The sequence below is a fragment of the Biomphalaria glabrata genome, chromosome 1 (genome assembly GCF_947242115.1).
Source record: "Biomphalaria glabrata chromosome 1, xgBioGlab47.1, whole genome shotgun sequence".
Classification (NCBI taxonomy): domain Eukaryota; kingdom Metazoa; phylum Mollusca; class Gastropoda; family Planorbidae; genus Biomphalaria; species Biomphalaria glabrata.
The window spans coordinates 32354967-32367732 of NC_074711.1; the positions used below are offsets into that span (position 1 = coordinate 32354967).

General features: G+C 35.6%; 1 long non-coding RNA gene across 1 annotated transcript; it reads left to right on the forward strand.

Moving 5' to 3' along the window:
• Positions 1-2566: 2566 nt before the first annotated feature.
• On the forward strand, positions 2567-11287 carry LOC106060561 (uncharacterized). The gene is made up of 3 exons (XR_008778523.1): positions 2567-2859; positions 8595-8713; positions 11270-11287. It is a non-coding gene; the product is annotated as an uncharacterized LOC106060561 (long non-coding RNA).
• Positions 11288-12766: the final 1479 nt, after the last annotated feature.

Below are 12766 nucleotides of genomic sequence, written 5' to 3' on the forward strand. Positions count from 1 at the left end.
AGGAGGAAATTTATAATCTGCTCCGACTCCAAATCTGCATTGCAAGCTTTGGGGCGGATGAAGACTGACATCCCATTGGTACATAAGAGCCTGAAGCTGTTGGACCTAATAACAGCCGACCGTAGGGATGTCACCTTCATCTGGGTCCCCTCCCATGTTGGCATTGAGGGAAACGAAGCCGCAGACAGAGAAGCAAAGAGAGCCCTAAATCATGCGGTGTCAGGAACCCAAATCCCCTACTCGGACCTGAGACAAAGTATTGCCTCTGCCACCTATCGAGAGTGGCAGAACCGATGGGAGGCTGAGACTCACAGTAAACTCAGGCAGATTGTGGCGGATGTCAGGTGGCGGCCCACATCTAAGGGTCTGACAAGGCGTGGTAGCACAACCATGTCCAGACTTAGGATTGGCCACACCTACATCACGCACTCTTTTGTACTGAAGAGAGAGGAGCCCCCACTTTGCGAGTACTGTGACTCTCGCCTCACCGTGGAACATATCCTCGTTGATTGCCCCAGATACCAGGATGTCAGGGCGAAACATTTTAGAGCCACTAATCTAAAAACACTATTTAATAATGTCGACCCTGGGAAGGTACTGGGCTTTATTCGGGAAGTGGGGCTATCTACGAAGATGTGATTTCTGAATTTGTGAACATGCACTATTTACATTAGATTTTTACCAAATATTTAAATTTTTACTACCTTTACTATTTTAACTGTGAATAGACCTTAATTTTAATTATATTACTGTATAGAATCTGGCCCTTGCTGTTTAGAGAGAGAGTAGTCCTTAAGGGACTGCAGGCACGACATGGCCTAAATTGTGCCGATGTGCCTCAAATCAACAAATCAAATCAAATCAAATGTCTTGAGCTATGGGCTTTTGTCTAGTTCTCTCCCACAAATCGATAGTAGTTATCTTTTCTGGCTGCCTAATTCCTAATATCCGGTTTAGGCATCTGTTAACAAAAGTCTTAAGCTTTTCCATGTTTGTTTTAGTGACTCTCCAAGTTTCTGAACCGTATAGAAGGATAGACTTAACGTTTGTATTTTAAATAGATTCATATTTTGTTAGGACTATGTAGAGATAGTGCCTTAGAGCGCCAGATTGTGTGAAGGGTTGAAAAGGCAGACCTAGCTTTATTGATCCGAATTAGTATATCATCATCAGCTCCGCCGTCATTACTAACTCTACTTCCCAGATAAGTGAAGTGGTCCGTATCAAGGATGTTCTCTCCCTGTAGCATGATTGGGTTCTCTTGTCTGTTGTTGATCCTCATAAATTCTGTTTTCTTTTTGTTGATTAGAAGTCCAGTCTTTTTCGATATTTCTGAGAGTCTGTTGAGTTTGGTCTGAGCATTTTATTGTGAATGGGAGAGTAGGCAGATGTCATCCGCGAAATCCAGGTCCTCTAAATGTTGTTAATGTCCATTGTATGCTGCTTTTATTATCTAAGACTGTCTGTCTCATGACCCAATCAATCACCAGCAAAAATATCAAGGGCGAAAGCATACATCCCTTTTTTACTCCTGTTTTTACTTGAAAAGGGTTGGTCAGCTTATCATTGTGTATTACTTGACATGATGAGGCATATCATTAGACAAGACGAAACACGTTTACCAAAGTCAACCTTAACAAGAAAGCCGAAAAGAGGAACGCAAAAACATGGCTGTCCATGTCTAACATGGCGTCACACCTTTTTAGAAGTCCTGAATTTCGAGGGCACCAACTGTGAAAGTTGCCTAAGACTGATTTATGTGCAAAGAGCTTGCAACCCTATGTGTCGAATGGCGCTTGGGAGGCTTTAGTCTATGTATTTCTCAACATTTTACAATAAAAATGTTACGTTCACCACTCAACTGGTCATATTAGATTTTGGGGGGAGCGCCTTTAGCTCACTCAGTGTTGTCCGGGCGAAGCCCAGGCCGCCAAGCGTTTTTCTACTCTTCCTAGCTTCAGAAACTCTTTCTCCTGGCGTCCACAAAGCGTTTTTTTTTCTCATAGTAGGAAGATTACAAGTCATACATAATTAAATTAAGAAGGTTTGGGACATGTTGATACTAAACTATGAGAGACATTCGAGGCAGTAATTTTTATTTGTAAAAGGTGCATTTCGGAAAAAAGCATTTTTCCCACTCGGGTGTCACCCCCTGGTGGGTGTCACCCGGTACGGCCTGCACCCCCCGCGTGACGCCACTGCTCATGGTGCATGTATGTTGACTAGCTCTCGCTATCATAAAGAGTTTTCACTATACAGGCGTTGTAGATTAGCTTTTTGTTTGCCATTATCAGTTTAGTATTTTCCCAGAAATGGGTAGAGAGTTTTTTCCAATCTTGTGCTAGCTATAGCAAAATCAGAGGAATTTTAAAAAGCCATTGGACCTCGGACCATCAGCAAATCAAATGTGCACTCAAGTCAAAAAATGATATGATTATCAGTGATCGTGCACTGGAAATGGAGCGATGTAGGCAGAACATTATGCAATTTCTACCAGACTTATAAAATCTCTTTTGTGAAGCCCCTTCCCCCTATTTTTTTTTTTCTTTTGGAGGGCCCGGAGCTAGGCTTTAGTCCCGTCTGCCCTTTCTTAAGTCCGGCCCTTTGTTTGCTTATTTTTGTTTTTACGAAATTTTGTTTCATTACTAGATCTAGATCTACATTCTAGTCTTCAAATATTTTAATTTACCGTGTTTACAGTTTAAATAGTAACTATTCAGGCTAATCTAGAATCTAGATTCAGCAGATTGATTTGGGTTGATAGATCTAGAGAGTCTAGATCTATCTCATCTAGATCTAGATTTCTTGAGAAACACTGTTGAGTTATGGCCACGAATGGCATGAAAGTTAAAATTAAAAGTAAGCCGATCGTAATTCTAACTAGACTTCTAGATCTACTTTCAAACTTTGCCGTCTTTGCCTTTGCTGACTTTAAAAATAAAAGTTTTAATAGTTTTAGTAGACTTTACTTTACCTAGCTAGATAAATCTATATTCTAGATAGACTCTACTCTAGTAGAGAGTAGAGTCTTGGTAGATTTATTATATTGTAATAACTTAAGGGAGGCAACTCAACGAGGCAACAATGTTTTTTTTAGACGAGGACATCACATATGAATTATGATACATTATTATCATTATTATTATACATGTAGAACATAGACATAGAATCTGCCTTGAACACACTTTACACAGCATCTCCATCTCATGATCTTGGTTCTAGACTTGGGCGGAAATCCTTCTCCTCTTTCTAATGTTGACATCCTTGTCAGTCTAGTCTATCACAGTGCGCACATTCTAGCTTAGATGGCGGTGCGCATGACAGAGTTATAACATTGCCCCCTTCTTAGAGGTTTTCGTCCCGAAAAGAAATAGATTCATGGAGATTTGACTGTTCAGGTGGAGGTCGATCAGTGGGAGCCACAGATGGCAATGAGCCTATTCCCCACAAAGTCATCAGCACTGTTCTTAGCGGCCGTCGCTTTTTCTTCCAGTTGGACAGTCTGTTCTTGAGACGATGACATGATCCTTTGACACAAAGAAAGATAGTATCAAGCGCTGTTTTCACCAACACAGCCGTTGATCAAGCACGCTGTTTCAGCAGACCCTCCCGACAGACGCCTCTCAAGGAAGCTGCAGGTTCACCTTCAGCCACGTTGCAAACCAAGTCCAATGCGCAGCAGTCATCCTCAACTAACAGTGTCACATTCAGAAGATAGGTCTCTTCAAGTTCAAGTGGAAAATGTCTTCTTCTTGACAGCTCAGATTTAGCCTGGGTTGATTGACATTCATCTATGCCAATGTCAATGATGATGGCAGGAGTACAAATGCTTTGTTGGTGGTTTTCTTGGCATTTAAATTCACTTTGTGATGCGCCGCACATACAGTTCATGCTTTACTTTTGGATGCTATTGTCCAGCCTTTAATTTCCCTTGTAAGTACCAGCAGATAGGCAGAGGTCTTTAAGGTCCTGGACAGTGATCCAACGTTGTCTTGATCTGTCTGGCTCATTGAGGTGCTCGTAACAGGTACAACAGGAACAAACAAGTCAGGCACTTAACAGACTTCAGTTTCTTCATTTGTCTTTTTCCTTTTAATTTGGTGCATCCCATTGAGATCGTCGCAGCAATCGTTGTCAAGCTTCTCGTCTTGAAAGTCACATCCACAAGACTTGCCCACAACACAGACGGCGCTCCAATCCCCAGCGTCTCACCACTGTTTGTGCAGCCACAGTCCTGACCATGCAACTTCTTCACCAACGAGTCTACAGGCAAATGCTCTTTCACCAACAAGTCTATTCCTTCTTTCGCTTGAGACACCATTTTATCTACCTTGTTACCCATACTGTTAATTTGTTCACACATTGCATCAATACCTTCATGCATCTTGCCAATGAGCTCATAAATCTCCGGTTCAATTTCAAATAGGTAGGTCTCCGGATCTTCGTCTTCATCGATCAAGGCTTGCCAGAGACAAGCTGTAAGCACCTCCTTGGCACCACCAAGCTTCAGACGTCGATAACAAAGTTTTTGTTTTTTTAACTTCTTTAATTGAGAGTTGGTCTAGTTGTTTCAATGATGCCATTGTGATCTAATCCTACCTCTTCTCCTTGAGTTGCCTATAATCCCACTTCAACACCAATGTAATAACTTATGGGAGGCAACTCAACGAGGCAACAATGTTTATTTAGACGAGGACATCACATACATGTAGAACATCTGCCTTGAACACAGCATCTCCATCTTGGTTCTAGCCTTGGTTGGAAATCTGTCTCCTCTTTCTAATGTTGACATCCTTTTCAGTCTAGTCTATCACAGTGCACACCTTCTAGCTTAGATAGCGGTGCGCATGGCAGAGTTATAACAATGTTATATATATATATATATATATAATATACTTAATATATTATATTGTCTATATTGATAATCATACGTCATAATCATTAGATCTAATGACTAATATTATTAATAATCTATATATAATACTATAAGTAGAATGTAAGACGTATGTATGTGTCAAATAGAAATCAAAACCGTTTTACCAATCTTGATAAAACTTGACAGAAATGTTCCTTAGACCGTAGTGTATGTATTGTAGCCCTAAAACAAACTTAAGACCCTCAAAAAAAAAAAAAAAAAAAAAAAAGTTGACCAACTCTATGAAACTAATGAAAGTGTATGCTATGTTATGAATCTAGGCTATGTTAACCATGTTGACATGAGAAAAGATTAAAAGGATTTAGATCTAGATCTTATTTTAAGAACTACACTTTGCACATAGTTTTATACTTTGACACATGAAAATACAAAATATAGTCTATTGATTTCATTATTTAATAAAATTTAGCTTCAAATTTGTGTTTCAAAAGCATTTTTATATAAATTCATTCTTTATATTTAGATTCAATATCTGCCAATTTAGAATTCCTGACATACATTCTTTCATTAGACATTACCCGAAAGGCTACACATCTCTCTATTCCTAGGTCTAAAACTCTAAATCTAATTCAACTCTAAGATATAAATATAGTCCATTCATTCCATATATATTTTAATCAAATTAACATTCAAATGTGTTTTTCTAAAGCATTTTTACATGAGTACAACTCTATTCTTAATATCGCATAAATTCAGGTCAATTAGCTATTTTTAGCTCCATTCATAATATTTTAAAATATTTTTTATATAACATTATTATTTTCTTTAATTGTTTCTAATGCACTATATCAGTGACTACATCAGCAATACGCAAGTTAAGACCTGCGGGCAGCGGGTAATATCTGTGTAGTAGATCTATATATTTAATATTAATATTTAAAGGGAAGCTCCAATGGTTTTTCAATTTGAGTTATTGTTATATTTAAATTCTGCATAAAAAGTTGTAATAGTAAACATTTTACCATTTTTAATTTAAATGCTTAGAAACATTTATATTTAATAAATTAAACATTAAATTCTTGACATCTCAACAAAAAAAAACGGGGTTCCTTGAGATTTTGTTTTTAGGTAAGGCATATGTCACTTCCCTCAACAATACTGAAAAGGAAACTAAATTTAAACAATCATAACGCTTCATTCTTATAGTAGCTGTTAGGCTTAGTGACAGCCTAGCCCAGAGCTATGGTACAGTTATATATTGATAGAGATATAAAAACATTAGGATAACCAACTCGAGAAAACAAGTAATATTTTCATCTAAGCCTCTCTTTGTCCCAAGAAGTAGATAGATTGTGTGTCTGACTGATTTGAACAAACTGGTCAGTGTGAGGCTAGTCTAGACTACGTGTAGTCAGAAATGACAAGAAAACTTAACGATCTGTGTTTATTGTGTGCTGAGTGGTCAGGCGAGAAAATACACACTGCTGTGGTTAGTCAAGCATATGCGTAAATCTACTTTTAACACGCATTTTTTTCTTTGCTTACAAGATCTGAATCTAACTGCATAGACGAAGATATATTTCTTTTACGAGAATGTAAACTTTATAATAGGTCTGTGTGACATCACATACAAACCTAGTGAAAGTCTGACCGTTTTGGATGCGCAAGAAAATTACGTCAGAAAAACATCAATTACAAAGTTATTATTCAAATATAAAAAAAAGAATGATATATTCATTATCTGTAAATCAAAACACAAATTATATAAAAAAAATAGTCAAAACCATCAGAGTTTCCCTTTAATTATAAATATTATTTACAATTAGATCTCTATTTTTATTATAATACCGGTATTATGTAATAATGATTAGATTTGATTAGATCTAGATCTACTGTCTATATTATAACTATAATTAATCTAGATGAGTACATCTAGTCTGATAATATACTCTCTAGAGACTCTAGACTTGGGAGTTTTTGTGGTCAGTCAATGTCGAGACACAATAGAAGCTAAAATCTGTATTTCTGTAAATCTATGTATAGTATCTAAAATATTCTTTCTAAATCTATTTTAGTCTAGATCTCTAGTCCCAGGGTACATTACTAATTACTTTTAGTAATTATATTATTCCTTGAGCTTTGATCCTAATAAATTTAAATCTAGACGATATTTGTTTATTAAATATTATATATTGTTTTTTTTAGATCTAGCCAGAATGCCAGATTATCATTATAGATCTAGATCTAGAATATAATTAGTATAATGTGACTATAAAAATTACCCTTATAGAAATAGATGCATAGACTTAAATTATTTTTTTTTTATATTTCATATACTGGCCATTGATGTTTCCTTAAATATATTGTATAGGGTAAGTTAATTTTTGTTTTCTTTTAAAGTAAAATTATAGCCTATTATAAGTTTAATTATTATCATCAAATTATAGTTCATACATCACTGTCACGATTTGTTTTGAAAAGAAGTATTGTCTCCCAAATTACATGACTTATAATATATTATATATGCAAGTTCAAAGGTGCCTCTATTTAACCTACTGAAAAAGTGCATCGGTGGGTCTTTCTTTCAGTTTAATGCTTTCAAACTCAATTCAATAAAACAAGTAATCCAGCAATGAACAAATTCACATAATATATTTATAACTTGTACAATGAGAATAATAACGTGATGGGGATGTAAAATATTATTGTCGAATAAATAAAGCACTCTCAAGATACTGATGAATAACAAACTATCCATCATAGAACTATGACCACTTGCCGACTACTGAACAATTACCTTTATAGTGTCATACAAATACTTTTCTGGATTGTTTACATAATTGTTTGTCTTTTTTTCTTCAACCTTCTCTCTTTTTCTGTTTATACCAGTGATGCCCACTATACGGCCTGCGGGCCAGATCGACGTGGTTCCATTTGGCCCGCCGAAACGTTGGCACAATTTATTGAAAAAAAAATGTATCTTCCCCCTCATCAGGGCCCCAACTTTTCTCTGAAGGATTGGTACCATGACCTTTAACATTTGTATGTTTATGAAATAGGCCGAAATATTTTTTTTATAAAGAAAGTCAGGCTGTTTTAAAAAAAACAACATATAAATTGCATTATAAAACAAATGAAACGTCATTTTTTTAAATTTGAGTTGGGAATAAAAGATTGTTAAACTACGTCTGAAGATAGCAGGATTTATAGAATATTTACCAAAAAGAGACAAGAAAAAGAGTCGGAGGTAAAGCTACCTACAATGTTGCTCACATTTGAAGTAGAGAAGTGAAGTCATTTTTAACGGGTAAAAAAGTTAAACTTCAAATATCCCATTAACTAAGGTAAGTTCTAGATCCACAGGTTACTAATACAAATAGTTTCAGGTCAATTTAATTTAGTTTTTGTACCTTTCCTGAAATGTGGCCCGCGAATAGACTGTCGGAAATAAAAATGGCCGTAGGTCAAATTTGGTCGGGCATCACTGGTTTATACAATTACCTATTTGTTTACATCAACATTTCTCCTAGGTCTTTGAGACTAACAATATTTTTTTTTACACATACACAATGTGATTTAATAATCTGGTGAGCCCTCATCTCATGGCTCGGGTACTGAGGTGTGACAAGCTTGCACGCTTTTAATTTGAGTACCGTATATGGATGAGTAAAAGTTAATAATATTGAAACATTTGCTTGAATTTTTTTTATATTTTCAGCTGGACAGGAGTAGCAACGTGGAAATGGATAGCAAATGATGATAACTGTGGAATATGTCGAATGGCTTTTGATGGCTGTTGCCCAGATTGTAAATTACCAGGAGATGAATGCCCTTTGGGTATTTTTTAAATTTGTTAATTTGCTTTTTAAAATTTATCTTGTACTTTTTGTATATATTATGTTAAAGATTTTAAACATTAAAAATTTTCTTCTAGTTCCTTAGTTAATCTTAGGATATTTCTGTGGCTACCATATTTTGGCGCATGTAACCCGTGGGTTATAGGCCTACAAGTTTTGCTGGGTATACAACGGTGCTTGTTTACAAAATTTATTTTACTCATAAACATAGCATATAAGGCAAACTATGGACATATCGGTGGATCTTTATAACCTTATATTCATGCTGCATCAAAAATTTCTCCACCATCACCAGATAACTAAGTCATCCACTTTCTTTTGAAATAACATACTACATTTCACAGGCAGGCTCTGCACTCTATTTATCGCTTGTGGGAAGAACAACTTTAGTGTGATTCCATCTTGAAGGACAGGCGTCTGATGAGCAACCAACTTTTTGTACTGGTAGTTTACAGCAAGTCACGCTTTGTACTTGCAGGGTATATAAGGGTGCAGATTATACAATTTTGTTTTTACTTAATTTGTAATTAGTGCAAAGTATATGCTGTCAAAACGCGTTTCTCGTTCCCACTTGTCATGACCTTATTTTACTTCACTTTAATATACTGGTATATAGCAATATATGTACCAGTACTATTATCTTGGCTCTTTTTGTCTAGTGATGATTCTCACTCTTAGTGTGTGTAATTACTTCGTTTAGATAATTATTACAGTACTTAAAATGTGTATAAATTAAACTAATTACAACAATGTCATAACATCAATGACCACATAATGAATACTAAAACTATTATTTTTAATATTCTAAATAGGACATCAATGGCCACTTTAAAATTCATATTTTAAATGTAATAATTATTTTAGCAATTTATTATGACTGCATTCATGATTTAATAACATAAGACAAGTGGCTAATTATTCTTTAGTGCAATACACTAATAAAACTAATGTATTTGTTAATATAATAGAGATAATCATTATAGACATAATCAACAAAACAGCTATAAGTCACCCATGCCAATTAGACCATCACAGCTTCTCCCTCCTCCATGCACTGGACCCAGCGCCGCAGACTGCATTAGAGTTCAGTGCTGTAACTGATGTCTATGTCATCTGATGAAAATCATTGTATGTTTCTCATCGTCTTGCTAACTGGTCTTCGCCACTCTCGCTAATAACTATTATGACTGTCATTCTCTGTTACTCAGACTGTCACAGACTCAAGACTGCCATCTACCGACTCAAGATTGTTACTCTAAAGACTTACTCCATGGACTGTCATCTACTGAATCAGACTGTCGCTGACATGGACTGTCACTCTAAATAAACAAATAACCAAAATATCTCTAATTGCTAATTAAAATGCAGTTCTATTATTCATAATCGACTAACATCTATTGCTATAACTAATAAAACATTTTCTTACCCTGGTCTCCTAGAAATTCTTTCTACATGTTGTCTCTGACAAACAACACAAACCTCTTGAAGCCAAGATCCCGAGCCAGCCTCTGCGACTTGCTCCCAATGTCTGTATGTGTTATTCACCAGAAAACGTCTAGAACATGATACACGCCCCTGATAACACTACATGGCACTGTATCCCAACTGCCCCAAACTTTCTCTCTATATAGGCTGAGACCCTTACCCACGTCTAAACTAACGCTACTAAATCTTCTGTGTTTGATCCAACCTATTGGTATCAAGTCACCCTACAAGGTATAAATCTGTATGTCTGTACTCTGTCAAGTCTGTCTGTGAGCTATGAAAACACTCTACAAAATAATTAACCCTACTCACACATACATATCTGTGACATACGGTACGCGTTTGCTGTTAATGCGCATATGCAGGGTATATGCGCGAAAATATGGTAGTAGTATTTAATTCATTTAATAATAAATGCTAAATGATTTTTAACATTGAGCATATCAATTGCTCTGCATGACAAACCTTAGTCACTGTGGCAAAAAGATTTGGCTAAAAGGCTCAAATATATAGCCTCTACTGTGTTGTAGTAATAGTGAATGCCTAGGAGATAAATTGCTAAATTGATTTTAATATCATACAGATAATTTTTCTACTAAAAATATTGCTAACTTTTGTGAACCATGTGAGAGGGCTAGTGAGTCAAACCTTAGCCCTATTGTAACTGTACACAAAAGGGAATGATCTTACCTAAAGGCCAGGAATGAAATCTTGACTCCTCACCCACCCCACTGTTGGGAGGTTCTCCTTCCACTGGATGATCATTTGATCACTGTATTGTGAAGTTAACACAATGAGCAGTCCTGGTTCCCCCGTTAATATCCTATTGGTTTGTTATGCTATTGCCAGTGTTGTTTTTTTTTAACTGTGCTATTTCGGTGGGTCCAACAATAACCAACTTGATGCTGTATGATTTTATTAATTAATTTCAAATGTTGTGCTCTGTTGTAAGAAAAGGATGTTTATTTTTAAGACAAAAAAAAAGATATGTTAATATTGCCTAAATTAATTTTGTTATTTAAGCATTATTAGTTGTTTGTTTGTTTTTCAGTTTGGGGTCAGTGCTCCCATGTGTTTCATATTCATTGCATAGTCAAGTGGCTGCAATCACAGACTGTCAACTCACCATGCCCTATGTGCAGACAGGAATGGAAATGGAAAGCTGGATGAACTGCTTGTTATGTTTAAACTAAATTTTAATAATAATCACAAATGTTAATAAAGAAATGAGAGATATGATGTGGTGTTTGAATTATTTTTTTTTAAACAAGTCCCATGAACAATCAATGCTGTAACCAATACTTCACTGTTCCATAGGCCATAGCAGGATCATGGAAGTGTTGGGTGTGTAAATAAAATTAATTTACCTACTTGCCATATTAAAATCCTTAAGTTATTGACTATTCTTTACAAATATTTCCTACTTCTGTTAATGGGATTTACGTTTGGAAAAAAGTTAAAATGTAACAACCAGATGCTAACTGTAGTGTCTCCATCAGCTCAGTTTGACCTGACCAACCACCTGCATCACTAAGGAATTATGCTGACTACCAAAAAAATAATAATGTACATTAAACAATAAAATTTAAACTTAAAAAAAAAAATTTTGCAGTGTATCAAATATTTCAAACGCTTGACTGAAGAACAATTTTAGTCTTGACTTGGCAAGCATTTTTAATAGCGTAATCCATTTCAAATAAACAATTATTAATAACATTTCATTTCAAACAAAGAAAATTTATATGTAAAGGATTAAAGCAAGTTTCCCATTGGAAAGCCCTTAGACATATATTTTATGCATTAACCTCTCTAGAATGTGCATGTTTAGTCTGTGACTTCGCCTTCCTTCGTAATGCTACTAACATTAGACCAGCACCTAGATTCACAGGTGGTGAGCAAGCCTAACAGGCAATGGAATAGCAGTGGCTTAGACTAAGCTGGCATCTTTATTTATTTTTTTCTGATTCTATATTCCAGTTAAGGTACAGCTTATTTTTGTTTAGAAAATATTGAATATCATGTAAGAGCTGGATGATGAGAAGCTCGGCCGGCACCAACAATTGCAGGGCCCAATGCGTAATGGATTGCGCTGGCCCAGTCTAGGTAGGGATAATGATAACGAGTGAAAATTAAGATTTTGTATTAAAAAATAAATTTGTCTTTGCATTCATTCTTTAAGTACAAAATCCCAATCAAATTACCTTTATGAGCCTTGCATGTTGCAAAGTCATAAAGTATAACATCAAAATTCTGTTTCCTAGGCTTACTTAAATCACGCTCAATAGCAAGAATTGCTAAATTATTCAATCTATCTTCGTAAATTGTTGACCTCAATTAATTTATGCGCGAGAAGCTTCTTCAGATGCCACAGTTATGGGTATTATTAAAAATATTCTGAGTGCAACAAAGTAGTTTGAGAAAGCAGTGTATCTTTCATTAGTGGACAGATAAGCTAAAATTTTTACAGGGATTTTTGCGGTATTTGGTAGAATATGCCTTTAAGATTCCATTTTATCTGCAAATTCTCAACCACATATATCTGCTAACT